Source organism: Falco rusticolus, chromosome 1 (genome assembly GCF_015220075.1).
Source record: "Falco rusticolus isolate bFalRus1 chromosome 1, bFalRus1.pri, whole genome shotgun sequence".
NCBI classification, from domain to species: Eukaryota; Metazoa; Chordata; class Aves; order Falconiformes; family Falconidae; genus Falco; species Falco rusticolus.
Window position 1 is genome coordinate 45,258,537 of NC_051187.1, and position 19,776 is coordinate 45,278,312.

Consider the following 19,776-nt stretch of genomic DNA (forward strand, 5'->3'; position numbering starts at 1 on the left):
ATCTCAGTTGCCATGTTATTGGGAATTTGTTTTACTGGGGCCTCAATTAATGAATTAATGCTCTCAGATTTCCTTTTTAATTTTTTTTTTCCCTGAACAGTTCCAAACAATCTGCTTTTTTTCTTCAGTTTGAAACAGACTTTTGAAAGAAGATGTTCACGTTTGCACGGATTATTGCATTTTCTCAAATGCAGGGTAATCTTAAAGAACAAGCCCTCGTTTCTCTGAGGGAGGAAATATCTGTCTTTGAATGGAAGGTAAAGCATACTTCCCCTCATTTCCTAACTACATTATTTGGTATTTCTAGTTTGCCACAATTTACCGTGCACACTCCTCCCTCCCAGTCCCTTTCCTCCATTGCAGTGGCAGATCTGAGCATTGGCTTTTGAACTGGCACAGGAACTGCTGCTTCACGCTATAGGCGCTGCTATACAATACCATTATAAAATACTGTAATATGAGGTAAGATTGTTTTTTTAGGACAATTTCCCTCAAAAATTGCTTTAGAAGCTTGAGAAATACAGCATAATATTTTTATTTCTCATTTTCCTTAAGCTAAATAAGTGAAAAATACACACTGTGTTCTACATTGTGGGAAAAGCAAACAATGTGCAAGCTTCCTGGCCACAGGAGACAAATAGAACAAGAACACAAAAGTACAATGATCTCCACCTAAAAACTGAAGCATAAATAAGAATCACCTCATAGCCCTCCTTTTCTGTTCAGATAACATGATATATGGAAATCAAAGGACACCGCTTTCAGCTGTTAGCAGAAGATATTGGCCCAGCGCTGTACCGCTGTATGAAAGGATGAGCGTGCTAAACGTCCTATGAAGAACATCTCCTTACCCAAACATCTGTTTCAGTTAGCTTTGAATCAAGACATGTGTTTCTAACATGACACTCATTAACATTAGCACAATGAGGATGTTATGGATATGTGGTTTTCATTCTCCTGTTGCCACTGTATCTTAGGCAGCAGGCTTTATTTTATTTTACTAGCATAGTGTGTTTTGCTTTCATGGCAGTTCTGTCTAACGTTGTTGCATACAAGATACTTTAAACATAGTTGTGACCTGGAACGTGAGAACTAGGCCTGCTGAGTACACCAAGGTCTACGAGACATTTGGCACCTATGAGCTCTGTCAGGGTTCTGCTCTCATATAGTGCTTGGCAGAAGATTTAGCTTTCCCTTTGCAATGTGAAAGCATGGCTGTGGTGATAAAAACAGGACAAGGGAAAAGTTCTATTGCAGTTTTGCTGCTAAGGAGATGCCGTCAGAACTAATGCTACATCTCTGTTGTAAGTTACTGTGGAAGCCGAGGGCAAGGAAGGAGAGCTGACCTTGTCTTTGCACACTTGCAGGCTTAAGTTTAAAATCAATACAATTCCATTAACTTCCCTTTTTAATCTTGTAAGACACACTTTATAGACAGGTGAAATAGTGTCTTGTCTTCATATCCATGCCTGCGCAAAACATGTTTGTTGCCGTGAGGACCGTGCGCCTGGTGGCACATGCTTCCCCCCTTGGAGTGCATGGAGTTGCTATTCTTGCCGTGTCGGTACAATGGGCTTCTCCCAGGAAAAACAGCTTGTGTCCACGCTGTCTGAATGAGGTCAGTTCTCATGGCAACCACACTTTATCCACAGAAATGTGTATTGTTTTCTAACACTTTCCCCTTCTCTGAAGAAATGATGTAAAATCCAAGGGAGCAGAGGAACAAGAAAGAAACCTAATTGGCATGCAAGCGGCAAATGCTGTAGCACTTATTTGCCTTTCACGCGGATCGTTGTTATTTCAAAAATTATTGCGCAGCCCAAAGTTTTACAAGACGACACATATTTTAAGAGCACTCCATTAGGGTTGCTCAGCAACATGCCCATGCAGTAGATTTTTTTTTAGACAGAAGTCAAGTTAACCCAGGGTTAGTTACTGTTGGATATGGCAGAAAGCAACAGCTCTGGTGCTGGGCGCCTCGGGAGGTTATTGCAGTCACTTCCTCCTTCCCTCTTTTCCTTTCCCCTTCTCCAGTTTAAGGAAGCTTGCTGGGGCTCGGGTGATCCCGTGGGAGGCCGGGAAGAAAAGAGGAACTGCTTTGTTGGTGGGGATGGCCGGAGCTCCCTGCTCCACTCCAGCGGCCCCATGAGGCTCCTGCCAGCAGGGGATCAGGTGGCATGAGGGTGACTCTCAGCGCTACGCCTGCCTCTAACTCCGGAGTTCTCTGCTGATGGTGTAAGGCTATGCTAAATCTCCTTTTAGAACTAGCAGGGAATGGGTTTTGTTTTGTGGTTTTTTTTTTTCCAGATTTCAAACCCTTTTGAACAGGAGAAAGACACCCCTCATGCTTTTAATGGCATTTTCACTCTTTTAAAAGGGAACCTCAAAAGCCAACTCCTTTAAAAGACTTGACCTCAGCCTAATAAAAAAAAACATTTACCTTGATTACAAGAACATCCTCAGTTTTGCCAGCCTAAGCATCTTTTAAGTCCCCAGACCATGAAGCAGAGCTGCTGCTAGGAGAAAAGCCTCCCGTACGGAGAACAGCCACTTACTGACTGGGAGGCTCCTTACAGCGTGGTGTGGCTGGGTCCCAGGGCGCAGATCCAGCCATAAAAGATCTTGCTGTCACACCTGAGGCAATAGCTATGCTTGTTACTTGTATTGATGCCTTAACTGATTGCCCTCCGCCCTTTGTATGGTATTGTAAAGCTAGCCTCGGGTACTGTAAGTCTACCAGCAACACTATCAGAAAACCTACAATTAGAATATTAGTTAGTAAAACCTGTAAAGTACTGTATTTATTTTAAATTATTACCTTCTTTGTTGTCATGGGGGTCACTGTAGATAGAAGCCAGGGTAAACAAGGAGAAAATGACAAAAGCCAGCAAGATGAAAGCTACTTCAAGGTTTGTGAAGGGCAGCTCCATGAACTGTCACTGCTTCGCCTAGGAAAAGAGTGTCAAGGTTTACTCTGCTGGCTGAGGAAAGGGACTGCTGTCAATGGAGGCGGTAAGTCTTAGTCAGAGATACTAGATCCTGGTCAAACTGGTTAAGTAACTTCAGCAGGTAAGGAAACAATACTGCTGGCTCATACAAGAATGCAAGTTCAAGCCCTTTTTCCTGAGGGCATACTAACGTACAGTTGCTCTAGGGGACATTTACAGCAGTTATTAAAGTAAAGCTGTGCTTAACTGGACATCTATATCCATCTGTATCCTATATTTATTTTATATGTATTTATGTACAATGCATTTAATAACAGGAGCATTTTTGACTCTGAAATAATAGTAAATACATCCTTCTTAAAAAGTATCTGCAAAATCTGTAGGAAAGCATAGATTTTCTTAACAGTAAAACTCCTAGTATATAAAAAGCATTTTCTATGTAGTGGAAAGTTTAAAATGTACGAGAGAAAGCCCCAACATTACAACCAAATTACAAATCAAATCCCAATCAATACTGTAGGGATTCTGAAGTCAATGGAAATGTAGTGTTCGGTTGCCCACAGGATTTAGCTCTAGAAAGCAGTCTCCATGAAATCTTAAAAGCAAGGAGTCCAATACATTCCTACAGAGAAGTTGTAAAAAATCAAAAGCATATAAAGAAATGTAAAGAGCTTGCAGTTAATAAAGGGAAGCCGGCACTTACTGATTGCCAGGAATTTGTGTGTATACGCCACTGGGGTTTCTTCAAAATCATCCCAGTTGTATAAAATGATTTTGGTATCTGGACTGAGTTAATCACGCACAGCTGGAAGGATCTAATGTGATGTGGTTCCCTGATGCTTTTCAGTTGCTGCCTTGCTCGTGGCAGGTACAGTCCACATCAGACTAGAGAGTGGTGAAAGTGAAACGAGAAGGCACAGCTGGGTGAGGTTTCCCTCTTGTACCTGCCTACAGGACACTGCGATGCAAGCAAACTGAAGCAACAGAAGCTGTAGCAATGCCATTGGGACAGTATAAAGATTGCACGTTGTAAATCATGTTGAATTTTAAGCCCTAGTAAAATATTAACATGATTGTAAACAAGACTAACTCCTATAAGAAAGAGAAACCCAGGTCAGTAAATGTATCAGCAGGAATTTTGAAATTCAGATCCATACTGATATCAGCAATAATTATTAGGATGATGTGGCTATATCAGCAAGAGCCAAACCTGTATAGCTGCAACTTCTATGCAAAACGGTCCTTTTGCAGGATCTTTCTGATCACTTTGTGAGGATTTTGTTTGCTGTAAAGTCTTGGTCTGAAAAACACAAATACCATTTATACAAACTAAAGCATCAGTGACCTCTGATTGTATTAGCCACATGTTAATTAAAGGGCATTTCTAAACTATAATTTTTTAATATTCTGACTATTCTATTGTTTAAATATTTTGACATTTCTACTTCTGGTCTTGTGTATAGTGATCTAAGCAGGAGTATTTCCAGGCAAAGGAGTGATGCTTATGAAACCCAATGTCAATAACACCTGAATAAAACAGGAGAATGTGGATATAATTTGATCTCTGTCACATCCAGTGAATCTTCTGCTGGATCATTTTTGCAACAAACAGTTCATTAGTAGCTATTATAAATCTCTCTTTATGATTTGTAAGAGTGAAAACATAATTACATGTATCACAACTTCCCTTTTTATATGATGGATTAATTACCCCATTTTATTCAATAAATGAAAGCATCACCTATTCCAGTCAGAGGTAAACTTACAGCTGTGTATCTATTGTAAAATCTATTATTGACTGTATTTATGCATGCTTTTTCTTTGCAACAGACAATATTTATATATCTGCCTGAATTTAGGCGTAAATTCAAAACTTACGTTTTTTTTTTCTATATAGTCAGATTCTTCCATTATCCCGTATGTAAATAAAGCTGATGAATCTTTCATGCTCTTCTTAAATGATAAATTGTGCTATTGAAGAAGAGGCCTGATTTCTGAAAGTATGCTACAGTTGATGACAATTTTTGATATAGTAGCCTGCAATTTCTTGAAGGAAAGTAATTAAATAAAACTGATACATTTTATATTGTTGTGCATGTATGTGTAGTGTAGTCATTTATGTAATCGATATCTTTACCTATACATCATTAAGTAGTTAAATATCAATCATAAAGCCTTAGACATTAGCCAACACTAGAAAAAATTAATCTAAACAGCTGTAAGTAAAAGAACTGAGGGTTGATGATGTGTTTCAATTTGCAGAGTTCTGCTGAAAGCAGCCAGGGGGTCAGCTCAGCTGCCTGGTGCATCCCAGTTCCCCTCGCTGCCGGCAGTGCCGGTTACCTGCTGCCGTACTGCGAGCAGAGCCAGGTACTGGTGCTGAGCTATAACTACCGGTAAAGAGAGGCAAAGGAGAGATACACAGTAAAAAACATTTTTAAAGTGTTAATTCTGAATATATACTTACGTATAGAAACACTTAAGTCTGAATTAGATCAACACTGTTATTAGAAAAAATATGCAGCTATCAGAATAAAGTTATCATTTGACTTACTATTAAAAATCACATAACTTTATAATAAATTAATAATATATTAATATATTAAATTTCAGTGTTCATCTATTTGTACACTGTCCGTTATACGCTAAGGAAACACCACATCGTTCTGCTTGATGACTGGTTCAATGGAGACGTGTTCAGTGGAAGACCAGAACCCTCTGCCTATGTCCTATGTCTGTCACCAACAGAGAAAGTATTCAATAAATATTTGTTAAAGATAGAACGTGCCCCATATTGAGGTCTTATTAATACTTTAGGAATAATTTACAAACAGACACAAGTTCTGTTCATATATCTATGAGGCTAAAGAAAACAGGTGTTAGCCCCTCCAATGTATCTGTACTGTGGCTGAAAAAATGACACCTCCGCTACTGAGTACCTAAAACAAAAGCAAAGCCACCAAACAAACTTGGATTGAGTGCTGGATGTCGTGAGCGAATCAATTCCATATGTTTAAGTTTCTTTTGATCCAGGTACCAATATGCAAGGCTAACACATTCTTGTTTGACTCGTCAAAATTTCCTGTATTAAAAGAATTGCTTACTAAGCCTTCATTTTTGTGGCAAATAACACATGAAGTTATTTTATATAAATCTATAAGTGCCTAAGCCAATCTATAAGAGCCAGGGAACAAGTTCATTAGGGTTTCCTAACCATGCCTGTTACCTTGTTTTGCCATGGCAAACAGAAATGCTGTTAAAAGCCTCGGTAAGGAGTAGCAGTTAAACAGAAAGATTAAGAATAGGCTCAAAAGTAAACACCTTATTCAGCATCATCATATCATAGGGAATCTTCAAAGCAAAAGTGGTGGTGCTACTGTGCAGGAAAGAGTTAAGCCTTCTGGCTCCAAAATGTTGGGAAGGTGTTCAAAGCAAAACTTGCCTGTTGAATATGAATAACCTTTCAAAACATGGGTTACTTGCTATGTTTCCGATATCGTTCTCCATCGATGAAAGCAGATTGTGTTGAGCAGGCTAGAAGTTAGGAAAAGAAGAATGTGCAGATGTGGGAAGAGATGCTGGTGGTGACAAAATAAAAATAAAGTTTGATATCCTTATAGAGAAATTGGACTAGTTTCACCATCACTATGTGTTCACAGGTATGCTATTAAAATATAATAATAAAATAGTAAAATTACCCCACTTGAGATACAGCTGCTGACATTTTACTGAAGACTGATGAAACCCCAGATCTTTATAATGTGTTCTGTTAGCTTTGGAATCAGATTAACTTGAAAAAAGGAAAGGAAGGTCAAGATGATTTTGGAAAGGGTGTTAAAAGGTTTGCACTGAAGTATACCCATAGAACCACTCTAAAACCAGATCAGACTTACAGAATGTTCAGTTGTAGCCAAAACCAAATGATGTCTTATGATTTATCCATTTACCAGGTGGCGGAAATAGAGTCAGCATCAGAGCTGCTGTTCCATGGTTGCGTAAGGTTTCTTTGTCTAACTTTTTCAAAGAAATGTGTATGAAAAGTAGTTCAATGGCCAGATTCTTCAGATTTTTATTTTCTATATGAAATTCCGGCCCCACTGGGATCTTCAGAAAGCTGATCCATTACACTGGTGGCTTGGATTTCACTAACTGTAGCAAGCTCCTCCACAAATGTTGGTTGACTTGTGTGGGATGACTGAGAAAATAAAGAATTAACTGACAGGACTGAATGTATCTATTATGGCCTTAGAAAAGATGAAAGAAACATGTGAGACTGAAAAGAAAAGGAAAATCCAGCATTTCTCCAAGCAGAGCTTTTAATTTAAGAGATTAGACAAGGACAGAACATAGATTAGAATAAGAACTCAGTGGGAGCGGGACAGAATAAAATCCATAATTTGAAGTTTTAATTATTATTATTTTTTTTAATCTATGCACTTTTTTTCTGGTCTATATTGCTTATATGATAAAGTAAAATTGTAGGAAAAAAATTAATATGGGACAGCTAGAAAATATAAAGCAAGTATATTCTACATACCTGCACACCTGTTCCTGACACTGGAAATACCGCTGTTGGTGAAGTGGAAATATCCCTCATGATAGTGCTTGTATTTTGCAATGGTATGTTCTTACTGGTTTTGCAGAGGCACCTCCCCACATGCTGACACTGCTGCCATAGCTGCTGTGGTCACTGCTGAAACTGAACTGTTGACTTGACCATGTAGATGGTACACTCAGGCCCAAAAGGTGTCAGAAAATGAGGAGAGGCAATATCCAAACTTTAATAATTTTCTACTTTAATTAAAATCCAGCTTTGTAATTGATAGAAACTATTTGATCTGATAAAAAATGGTGGACTAAACCAAATAAAGTGCAACAGTCGAAGAGTGACTTATGGAAGTGCAACATCTACAGCTTTAGTCAGTGACTGTTCCTGGTACTGATAACACGAAGTAGCTACTTTACAGAGGCCAGCTAAGCAAGCATGAGCTGTGTATGATATCAACTTCAGTTATTTGTCTTAATGCAGTGGGACATATTTAACTGGTCTCAATTAAATTTCTAGTTGTTTTCATTTTTTTTACATCCGTCACATAAAATTATGCCACATTGCCATTTCTTGAAGCAGATTTATCATGCAAATGTGGCCTTATTTGCTTTAAAGTAACAAATACTGTATTCATAAGAGTAATACTATTCATAAAGCTACTGTATTTTGTTTGCTATAAACAAGTCCTTCAGTTTTTGTAATTGAAAAAAAACAGCAATAAGAGTCAAACTACATATTTTAAAAAGGGCTCATACGCTGCAGGGAATGGATCTGAGGAAAACTCCACTAAAATGGTTTTTGAAGCACCACCATTAAAAGCATTAAATGATCTGTTAGTTGTTACTGTTTTTCTACCCTTTGCTGCTTTAATTGTCATTCAGTTTTGTTTCTTGGCAGCTCTTTCAATTGTCTAAATATTGAAAAGCTGACTCCTATACTGTGACAACAGCTGTTGTAAATTAACATCATTTGCTAACTTCAAAATGCTGAGGATCTGATGAGCAGCTTCTGCAGTGAATTACAACCTGCTGAGACATGCTGTAGTGGGCTGGGTATCCCTAATGAAGGAGTTAATTTCTTTAAATCTGCTTGGCTATGTATGCAGCACAGATAGATCTTCAGTCATTAGTTCAAGAGTGAACTAAATCAGGAAAAACTGAACTAGATGCATAGGAAAAGGTAAGAGAGGGGTTGGGGAAGGAACAGTCAGAGAAGTACTAGTAGAAAAAAGTTGCCAGAAGAATAAATGACACGTATATATCGGAGAGGATAAGAGCAGCCTTTGGACCTACATATCTGTAATTTCCTAGTTATCTCAGTACATCCTAAGTTCATGGTGGGTATGCTCTAGACTCTTGTTTGCTGAATCTGTTCATTTTGTTTCCTTAACTTGTGTTCTAAGCTTATCAAGGTAGGACATAAACCAGGTATATTAGCTGTGAAAAATTTAAGAAGGTAAAACTTTTTTCTGGTATACAGAAAAATAACTAGTTCATTATAAAGTAAGACTTTTTCTCCCTTCATAGGGTTTAGCTTTATTAACAATTATATAAAAAAATGGATATTATGGAGACTAACTCAAACTTTCTCCCCGGGCTTTGCTGCTCCTATGTTTAATGTGTGAGGAATACTCAGCTTAGAGTGTACATCCTTCTTCGTTATCTCAGTAAAGAAATGAGCAAACAGTGTTAGTGAGTTAAGCACATAAAATAGCTCTTGTGAAACAAACAAATAAAAAAGGCTCTTTCATTGCTATAATGTTGTTAGGAAAAAAAATGCCAGTTTCCCTAAGTCTGACATTTCCTTAGCTATGTGTGCAGCTAGGCTGGGTCCAGCTCGGAGGTGCTTTCTGCTCGTAGGTGTCGCCAGTGGCTTGCACTTTTCTTAGCCAGCCTTGTTTAGGGTTTTCTGTTGTTCTTGGTTTTTTGTTTGTTCTCTGGATGTTTTATCTAATGTCTTTAATATTAAATACACCTGTATGTCTTTAGCTTTGCCGTCCACGCATTGTTCCATGTTTTTACCTGCCTAAGCAACTAACATGGATTAAAAGGGGAAAGATCCTGCCATACTTATTTCTGTGACATATCAATGACTTTGTACCTTAGCAGCGGTGGAGTACAATATTGTTTGTAACATTGAATCTAACACTGCTAACCTAAAAAAACAGTTTTGAATATTTTTTAATATGAAATTGACATCCTTACAGGTCAGAATGCGGATGAGTCCAATGTAAAACTTGATGATTTTTGTTCTGGCTTATGTGACATTCAGCTATCCATCGAATGCTGAGCACATCTTCATAATTTCTTTCATAATGCTTAAAGGCATTTTTTGTGCAAGACTATAATGATAAATAATTGATACATAGTCAATGACAAAGGAAAGGCATGTCCACTGTGAAATGTGAAGGACTAGCAAAACTTCTGGAGTGGGAGCAAAGCTTCCCCTTAACCAATATAAACTCAAAACTGTTGGGTCTTAAGCTGTTTGAAACAAAAGCCTTGTCAAAATGGAATTCTTTGTATCCTAATGACAGTCGCATACTGCATTAAAATTTGAATGAACTTGTGGGCAGAACAACCATAAAATATCCCCATGCTCAGGAAATACAGCTGAGATCCGCAAGTAAATCATAGCGGCAAGATTCTGCGCTCAGTGCAAGGCAAGAGCAGAGCTGGCAAACAAACCCCAAAGTTACTCTGAAGAGTATACTCTCCTCCCGTTTCAAGCTCAGCCCTTTAAACGGGAGGGAAACTCTGCTCCTGGAAATTGCCAGAGTATGTGGAAAGTGGCAGAGGATGGACCAGTTTGGGGCACCCCGCTCCCAGGGGCAGGAGAGCCCAGCCCAGCCCCGTGCCCATCATCCCAAGGCCTCCATGCAAACCTGTGGCTAAAGGGGCTGCCATCGCAGCTCGCGGGATCTGGCTGGGGCTGCGCCAGGAGAAACGGCCTGCCGAGCTCTCCGCTACAAGTGTCTGATGCAGGGGGAATACAAGGGCTGATTTGTCCTCTGTTATAATCAAATTGCAATATTGTAATAGTATATCCTTTAAGTGACCAGCTTGATCGTTACTTTGTGTGCTGTTTCCACTAGCACATTTTAGAGTTAGATTGAATTTGTATGGAGTGATATTTGCAAAAAAGTATACCGAATGTTCTTGCCTTTGAAGCAGTATGAATTAAATAGCAGGCAGAAGAGATCTCTTAAAGTGAGACTCCACTTTCCAAACTTAACAGAGCTTAAACGGTCAGAATTTTCCCAACATTTTTAGTGACACTAGCAATAAGGATATATACATATTTCATTAAATCAAAAAGGTAACTTTACAAAATGTGAATGATATATCAGGAAAGAAAGATCATCAAATATCAACTAATTAAAATGTATATGATATTTTGTTTTCATTCAGAATCTAAGCTTAAAAAAAAAAGTAGTTAAAAATATTTAAAACCCCTCTTTCTTGTTTCCCTTTTAGCAACTGTTATAACACCTTTCTACCCATATGTCCTGGTTTCAGCTGGGATGGAGTTAATTTTCTCATTAGTAGCTGGTGCAGTGCTGTGCTTTGGATGTGGACTGAGATGTTGATAGCACACGGTTTTAGTTGTTGCTGGGTGATGTTTGCACTAAGCCAAGGACTTCTCAGTTCCTCAGGCCCTGCCAGCGAGGGGGCTGGGGGGGCACAGGACACTGGGAGGGGACACAGCCAGGGCCGGTGACCCGAACTAGTCAAAGGGATATTCCATACCATACAACATCGTGCTGTGTATATAAACTGGGGGGAAGAAGGATGGACACACACACACACACTGAGTGACGGCGTTTGTCTTCCCAAGCCACTGCTCCAGTGATGCAGCCCAGTTGTCCAGGGGGTGGCTGAGCACCTGCCTGCCCGTGGGACGTGTGAATGAATGCCTTGCCTTGCTTTGCTCGCATGCGCAGCTTTTGCTTTACCTACTAAACTGTCTTTACCTCAGCTGACGAGTTTTCTAACTTTTACTCTCCTGATCCTCTCCCCACCTCACTGTGGGGGGAGTGAGCGAGTAGCTGTATGGGGCTGGGTTGCCAGCTGCGTTTAACCCACCACAACACCGTTTGTCTGAGTTCCTGGATGTCTGCACTTCAGCAGAGGGTCCTAGTGATTCAGGCAACCTGTCCACCAGGAACTAGATTATTTGTAACAAGCTATGTGTAAACTGTGGGATCTAGGACATGACAACTGAAACCCAGTAATTTTCCAACTGTGATGTTTAGCATTGCTGAAGTATCCTCTCTAGAGTGTATATCTCTTTGGTCCAACTTTTCTTTGGGTTTACGTACCACCCCTCTCACCCTACGTTAGCCATGTGCTTTCCGTTAAGTCCCATGAGTAATAGCTGTTGTTCATTCTCTCCCCTGTTCAGAGGTGAACTTTGTGCACAGCAGAGTCTGGACAGGGGGTTTGTTTGCTGATTTTCTCTGTAGATGCGTTGTTACACATCTATCTTCAGAATATTTGTATTGGATAAGTGATTCTAGGTTGCTCCTTGGGCAAAAATTGGTAAGCTTTATGGTAGTACATAGAATCTCTTGGACTATATTAACTACAGACTAAAACCAAAACTTTGTAATTGTGTAAAGAAATCTTTCTGAATTTCTTTCAAGGCCCTGACTGGTTTTTGCTTTGTTTTAATATGTGTATATGTACAACTGAGGACACATCAGAAAATATACAGATCCTATCTGTGAGATATTGGAAGACGTAGAAGGGAACTACCTCATCTTCCATTCTGTGTCAGTGGTAATTATTCTTTAACTGTGGCTTTATTTGTGGGACTATGGAGAGGACATGAGGAAGTGTGATGGAGAGCCTGCCTCAACCCTAGAGGCGTTGGTATGTGAATTGGAAGGAAAACCAATCACAAATGGCTCTAGCCTCTGGTGGGCATTTTCCCAGACAAAGCAGAAGAGCTGATCTTACTCCTGATCCTCCAGAAATCTGGCTTTCAGTACAGCTGCCTTGGAGGTGGAGGAAATTAAGGAGGTACAGGAGGAAATGCCTGCCTTGCCTGGCCTCGCAGGGGACCCTTCTGCTGTGGGGTTGCTGAAGGTTGAAGAACAACAGATGCTGATCGCTACCACAACGGTGCACTGGTGGCAACATTGGCACTGCCCAGAGCACTGTCCTGGGCTGTGAAAAATCTCATGGTGACACAGTGCCCCAGAGAGAACTGGGTCAGGCAGTGGGACTCATTCCCAAAACCTCAGCAGTAGTGGTTTTGGCTGGCTTTGTATAGTCTGTATTATCAATAGATGCTATCTTTGCTTTGCCAGATCAGGTGACTGCTTACCTACTAGCATGCCTAGGAAGGCTATGTTTATTTTTCCATGGCCTATTTATTTATTGGTGGGGCACATCTCGCCTAGACAGAGGTTTCCTGTTTAAAGCCACAGCTAGAATGAAGTTAGGGCTTGCTGACAGCAAGTTGCACTTGGGTTCCTTTTTTCCCTTCTCTGTTTTCTCACAGTTGTGTAGAATCTGATTTTTCTCACAAAAGCTTTGAAACTGAGAACACTTCACAGCAAGGAAAACTGCAAGTATTTAACCGCTTGGAATGCACATTTACAGATACATTTTCATACTTACAGGCATATCCATATGCAATGCAAATGATGTGTTCCTAGTACACAGAACCAATGTGGGAGTTAGTAGGTAGATTTATATCACCTTTAATGCTTATTGTATCACTAAAGAGATTGGGTAGAAAAAAAGCCAAAAAGGTGAATTTTCTTTTGAAGTAGTGGTAAAGGACGTCTGCTGACTACTATTTTTAGTGTTCAGTTTGACTGATCTGTTTATCTCAGTGGTGTGGAGAAGATGTAAAGTAGCTGGAATTGGCCAGTAGTGAATCCTCCCACATCAGCAAAAGGCAGTGGAGGGAACCTGGCTGCTTCCTGCAGCCACAGCCCGCAACCCCAGCGCGATCCCTGCGGCAGATCTGCAGATCCAGCCACGCTGTATGCAGGGTCTGGGTGGCATGGGGTCTGCCAGCCCCCCAATCTCAGTTCCTCTGTTACAGCTAACTGGGTGTTGGGCTAAAGTGCTAAGCTGGCCTTTTGAATATCCTTGTATACTTCCACTGACAATCTGTGAAAAGGACTAAAATTTAGTTTTCAATTCAGTTAAGTATGTCAAGTGTGAACAAAGCTCTATTTGTGTGACTTACATTAAAATTATTTATCTAATGAGAATTTCTGGTGGTGATTTGGTCTTGATAACTAATAGCAGGATATGCTTGCTGATTTGATCTTACAGTGCCACATATAGTTCTTCAGCTGAATCCCTCTTTTTATAAAACATTGTCATACCTGTCAGCACTGTGATATCTTATCTACAACTACTCCGGTTCTGTGGAAGCTTGAAGGAGATATTTTGGAAACTCATTTTACACCTAGTACCATCTGGACTCTCTAGGTGCCATTCTTGATTATTTTAATGGTGGTATCTTGCTGATAAATGAATATAAAGGGGGCATTATGATTTATCTGCTTCTCTGGGTGCTTAAAAATACATTACAAAATAAATCTACGATTTCACACGCAGGATTATCTACTCCATTTATTGCCATTATCCTGGGAGCAGTGGTAAAGTAATAGTTGACATAAATGTACACTTCATAATTTTCTCAGAATGCTAAAGAAAACTGTAATTACTGGTGTAACTCATTCTTGTGTGTTTATATGTATTTTTGTATCTCAAAAGGAAGTAATTGCATTTCCCCCAACTGAATGTTTAAAAAGTTCCCTCTTGTATACTCAAAAATTGGTCTATGGTGATTTAACATAAGGATATTGTATTTGTCTTTAAGCAGTTTGGGACGGCCTGTCAGCCTGGGCTTTCCTGCTCCCCACAAACCTACTGAGATCGATGTGCACATTGAAATCAGTGAAGTCAAAACAGAAGCAGCATCCAATTATTTGGGTATTCTGCTGGTTCCCTTCCTTGCCTCCTTATATTGCATGTGGTCTGTTGTGACCAAAATGCTTGTCTGAGACCTTCCTGGGCTGAAACTTTGCAGCCTTGAGAAGTTTGACTGAAATAGCTGGGACTCCAGATCTGGGACCAGCTTTTATGCTACTGCTGAATCTCAGATGGCAAATTTATTTGGAGGTGGCTGCTTGCTTTTGTATCCCACTGAGAAGATCCTATATACCCAATACAAAAATGCATATATATTTTGATATAAAAATTACTACAGCCTTGATAGCAGGATATTTTACTTTATAACGTCCTGACTTTTTAGGTTCAGGGCTGTTCTTACAACACCTGTAAAAAATCCATGTTTATGTGAACAGTCATATGCTGTCGCATGTATTTTTCTTCCTAAATGCCAGGTCCCCTGTTGGGTTTTTTTAACAGTTAGGACTGACATACACATCCCCAACGTCCAGGGCACAATGCCCTGGGCATTGTCTAACCCCTGAGTGAAGCATTTGTCCTCATAACTAACCATTCGGTTTAATACCGCCGAATGAATCTGAATTCAATCCGTTACCAGAAGAGGCAGCTCCTGCCAACACCACATTCTGCAGCTGGGGCCGGTTTTGCAGAGCTGTGCCAACCACTTTCACTGCATATGCACAGAACCTGCATTTCTCTTGAGAAGTGGTCTCATGCTTGAAAAGGACCTTCTGAGACAGGTTATATATGGCCTGACTTTTTGTGTAGGAAAAATCCTAGAAATTAGGAAAAAATGTTGTGTAGGAAAAAGCCTAGGTTGAGCATTTGAGTAGGTTTGAATTGTGATTTTTAGATTATCTTTTTTTTTTCTACTTGTTACTGTGATGTTCCTGCTATTAATGAGAGGAATGCAAGTAAAGCTGTCATTCTGGGAAATCATAGTCTCATTCCCTTCAAGAAACCATTCTTTCCTTTTTCTGGTGTGTTGTGATCTGTGAAGACTGTCAAACTTCACCTCTTTATTTCGTGAACTGCACCTGTCTCGTCTGCCTGTGAGTTATCTAGGGAACAGGCAGGCTGACAATGAGAAACTTCACATTGTCAGTGATCTGATGAGCTTCACCATCCATATAAATCTACAGAAATGTAAGAATCCCTACCAGTAAGTGCAAAATATTTGTGGAAATTCAAAATCGTAAGGAAAGCATCTGCTTTCAGATTTGGTTATGAACTCTGGTCTCCAGGCAGGTTTATGAGCTATGGTTACCATGTTAGCAGAGCCTGAGCTCAGCTGCAGTTGAATCGGCTCTGTTTTGCAGCAGAGCAGAATGGTCTTCAAGTGATAACCAAAATTATAGAATTGATTTAGGACAAGCCAAAACCTGAGCCCCAGTCCTCTGAGTCTTCGCCTAGCATCTCTATGCCCGTCAATTTTGCTGAGAGCAGAGATTTTGGGAATGTTTGGGAGCTCCTTTTGCAGATGCATGTGGGTGGCTGCGCTGGTGGCTGGGCTTGGCATCCAGCGTGTGGCAGGACGGAGGAAGCAGCAAGGAAAGGGTAAAGTGGGGGGAAAAGCAATTAGTGCAGCACCCTCGAAGTCTTTATTGCTTGGAGGCCAGCTGGCAGTGCTGCTGGGCACACGGGAGACAGGGATGGTCTGAAATGTATAGAGGGGAACGAAATAGAGCTGTGGGAGGTTTTAGTTCTGCAATGTTCTGCAACATTGGATTTCTCTCCAGTTAAGTCAAGCTAAGAAAATTACTGTTGCTATCTGAAACAAGAAAGGGTGACAACTGCAAGGAAAATATTTCCATCTGTGTTTTTAGAGAAAAAAAAAATAGGAGGAGAAAGTTACTGGTGTTATCTAGCAAAGATAATTTTTCACACCTGAGTGATTTATTTTTTTTTAAAAAGACCTCTTCCCCTGCTTTTTCTTGTTGATCTTCTGTGAATGTATTGAAGTGGATATATAATGCATATTCATCATAAAGACAGAGTTAAATTTGCTGACTCTTAAAAGAGGGACAAAACCAGGATTGCATGAAAGAACATGGTGAACTAACTCCTTCGTTCACACTGCCTAAGGAATCATTCAGTCTGGGCATTTTATCACTTACAGACAGAAGAACATCAGATATTGCTGCAATCACTCCTTTATTTCTCCAGCATTTCAGTACGTCATCCAGTTTTCAATTGAAACAGAAGATAGAATCAAGTTGTGAGATGCTTTAATATTTAAAAAGAAAATGTACACACTTCAGACCAATGGTAATGCCAAAACTTGTCTATGATTTTTTTCCAGTGAAAATTAGCCACTTCAGAGTAGGAAAAAATAGACAAATAACTTTGCACTCAGATACATACCTGCACTGATGTCCAGTGACAGTCACACATGAATCAACAGACAGAATTTTACTCATCAGTAACTGTTGCCACAGGTGCTGGAAGTTTGGGTAGGGATGTGGTCCCCTGTGCACTCTGCTTCAAGGCCAAATTCTATGATCATTACTGATGTAAATCAGCACCTTTTCTCATCAACGGTTGAATCAAGTTATGCCATGCTTTGCTTTTCCATAGAATCAGCTATCTGCAGAGCTTCCTGAGACCCTGGTGTTATCTAGCACTTCCATGTGACCTCCTAATTCAGGGATATTTGCTTTTGACAGAATTAGAGTATTTCATTCTGTTTCTAACCAAAGCTAAAATATTCAAATTGGCACAAAAACTAAAAGACAATTTACTTCATGTGTCTTAGCCACGTAGCTAATATTATAGAATATTTCTTGTGAAGTTTTACATTTATTGTGAAAAATCCCCACCAGAGGCAGACTTAAATAGATTTTCATATCTTTATTAGAACACGCTAATTTTGCCTTTTATATATATATATGTGAAAAAAAAATTGTGTGAGGTTTGGTTCAGTCAGGGATTAGTAATGGCCTATAAAACTGTATCTAGCTCAAGTCACTGTGGAGAGCTGCTCTGGTTTGATAATTTAGTTTTACAGATTAGCTGGGATCTAGTTCAGCTGGTCCAGTAACAATAGATGCTGTATGGCAAATAGTATTTTTGTCAGTCAAAATTATTATGCTAGGTTTATAAGAGAAGTCTCAAAGCATAGTGTGACAAACAGCATGTGCTGGGAAATATGACAGTTCAGTTACCTTCTACAGATGTGATGTAAGAATGGTGCTTTTTATTTTTTAATATTTTAAGTACTGTCAGGGTAAAAGTGAAAAAAGAGAGAAAAGAAAATGTTCTACTCTAGCTCTGGTTTTTTTTCTCTGTTTTCTTATGTCTCATTTATGGTGTCTGAGGAAATTATTTGCTCACTATACACACCTCAAAATTGCCTTGATGCTTTTGAATGGACCAAAATGCTGGTGCAAAAAGGCATCAGTAATTGAGCACACTGACACGGTCCAACACTGATGCATTACAGCAAGTCCCAAGGAGACATTATGATATATTTAATCTCTGTATGAGGAACCTGTTATGGTGTTAATATATTGTATGTTATACCTATACATTTAAATAAATCATGGGACTCTTCCTTTGTATATACAGTAGAGAATTTAGTTTTAAAATATTAATAACATAGCAATTTCATTTTTCTTTTCACACTTTCACACAAGCAAATTGAGAGCTTTGGCTAGTGTTAAATGTTCATTCTGAGGTAAGGAGATTTAGTGATACAATTTCTTTCACTGTTTATGGGATTTGATGCAGTTAACTCCTATTTAGATGCCATGATGGATTTACTTTCGTATTTCTGAAATGACCATTTTTTGTACAGAAAGGCTAAAGACTACAATTAATTGAATTGAAAATAAAAAGAATTACAAATACCTTCACTTAAAACAATTTTTTCTCCAAATGTTTTTTATCTCTGACATGTTGAAAGAGTTATGCTGAAACCAAGTAAATAAAAAGCAGGGGTGGGTGCTGCGCTCGTCCAAGAGGTAGGTCTCAGCTGTCCTAAGTAAGTTTAACTCAAAGTCCTGCTTGGAAACAGGACTGGGATAGGGCTTTCCTCTCGTTGCTGGAAGTTTATGATTAAAGAATTCAGAAAGAATAAGTATGAGAGACACTGACCCTGTATCCCCAAGATGAGCTCACAATCCCAGCCATACAGCGGGCGTGGAGAGCTGTTTGCCTTGGCCTGAACTGCGCAGGAGAGGCCTTCTGCCTCAGTCCCTGGGGTCTGCAGTGGGATCTTTTCCAAAGCACGCTGTGGCTCTCCTCTGGCCCCATCCTTCAGTTTTGTCCCAGACCACGGGGTTAGAATGCCAGTGATCCTTAGGTTTTTCACTGCCCAAGAATCAGGCACTCAGACCTGCTCTTTGGAGGCGTGGGGAGCTTAAGCCGTTTCAGGTGTGCATGTCAGTCCTGAAGCCTCTGTGGCTGTTGCAGTATTTCCAGTAGATGCTTATGGTGGTCAATTGGAATAGTATCTGTAGCAAAAGGGGGAAAAAAAAAAGTGCCTTAAACTAAGTGTTATAAATAGATTTCCTTACCTCTGTTTAACACTTTTTTTATGGCCTGCCTGGCCTTCCTGTTGAAGAAGCCTTTTATACTGATTTAGCACAGAAATTGATTAGGAAAGCTCACACCATCTACGCCACTGACGCGGCTCCACTGGAAAAACAGGCAGTTGAGCAACCCGGTAATGAATAGGTTGAGTGGATAACTTCTAGGCTGCCTAAGCTGTCTGCTTATCATGTGAGTTAACTCTTTACATCCACATAGCATGGTAGTATTTAAAGGAAAAGAGGACTATATTATGTTCTTAAAAATTATCAATATTTTCCATGAAGGATACAAATTTGTAATTTGCTGCAATTGCTGGAGTAATGAAACCATACTATGTGCACAAAAAATGAAGGAAAAGTGGTGAGGTTCCTAAAGAAGAAATATAAAATATTTCCATTATATCTGTGTCTCTGTGGAGGAGTTTTGCATGTGTGGGAGAACACAGAAATATAATACAGATGTTCAGCTGAAGGGCCATGATCAAAAAAAGGAACGTCACAGAAATAAACCACAAAGATTAATGGTAGCAGAAGGATGGAAAGGTCTATCTAACTATCATATTTATAGTTAAACAAACCATTTTTCTTTCAGGTTTCTGTTTTCTGAAGGCAGGGAGGGTAATTCATTCGCTAGCCACTGTCATACTGGATAAAATGTTCTTTTTGTCAAATTCAGATCCAGCAGATATGTCTCTTGCAAATTTGCTTCTTGTTTGTGTTCTCAAACAAGTACTATGGTGGACAAAATTATTTTCCAAAAGAATCACTTCTGGGAAGATCAAGTGGGAGATCCTTTTTGTAGGCTA

At 39.6% G+C, this 19,776-nt stretch overlaps 1 long non-coding RNA gene across 2 annotated transcripts in view; it reads left to right on the top strand.

Moving 5' to 3' along the window:
- Positions 1-19,776, top strand: part of LOC119143312 — a 64,029-nt gene that overhangs the window by 35,612 nt on the left and 8,641 nt on the right. Inside the window, exon 7 of one of the 2 annotated variants that reach the window (XR_005102661.1) lies at positions 129-2,802. The exons of the other annotated variant lie outside the window; for it this stretch is intronic. This is a non-coding gene — a long non-coding RNA (uncharacterized LOC119143312). Of the gene's footprint in view, positions 1-128; positions 2,803-19,776 lie in introns of those variants that run through there. 2 annotated transcript variants of the gene reach the window in all.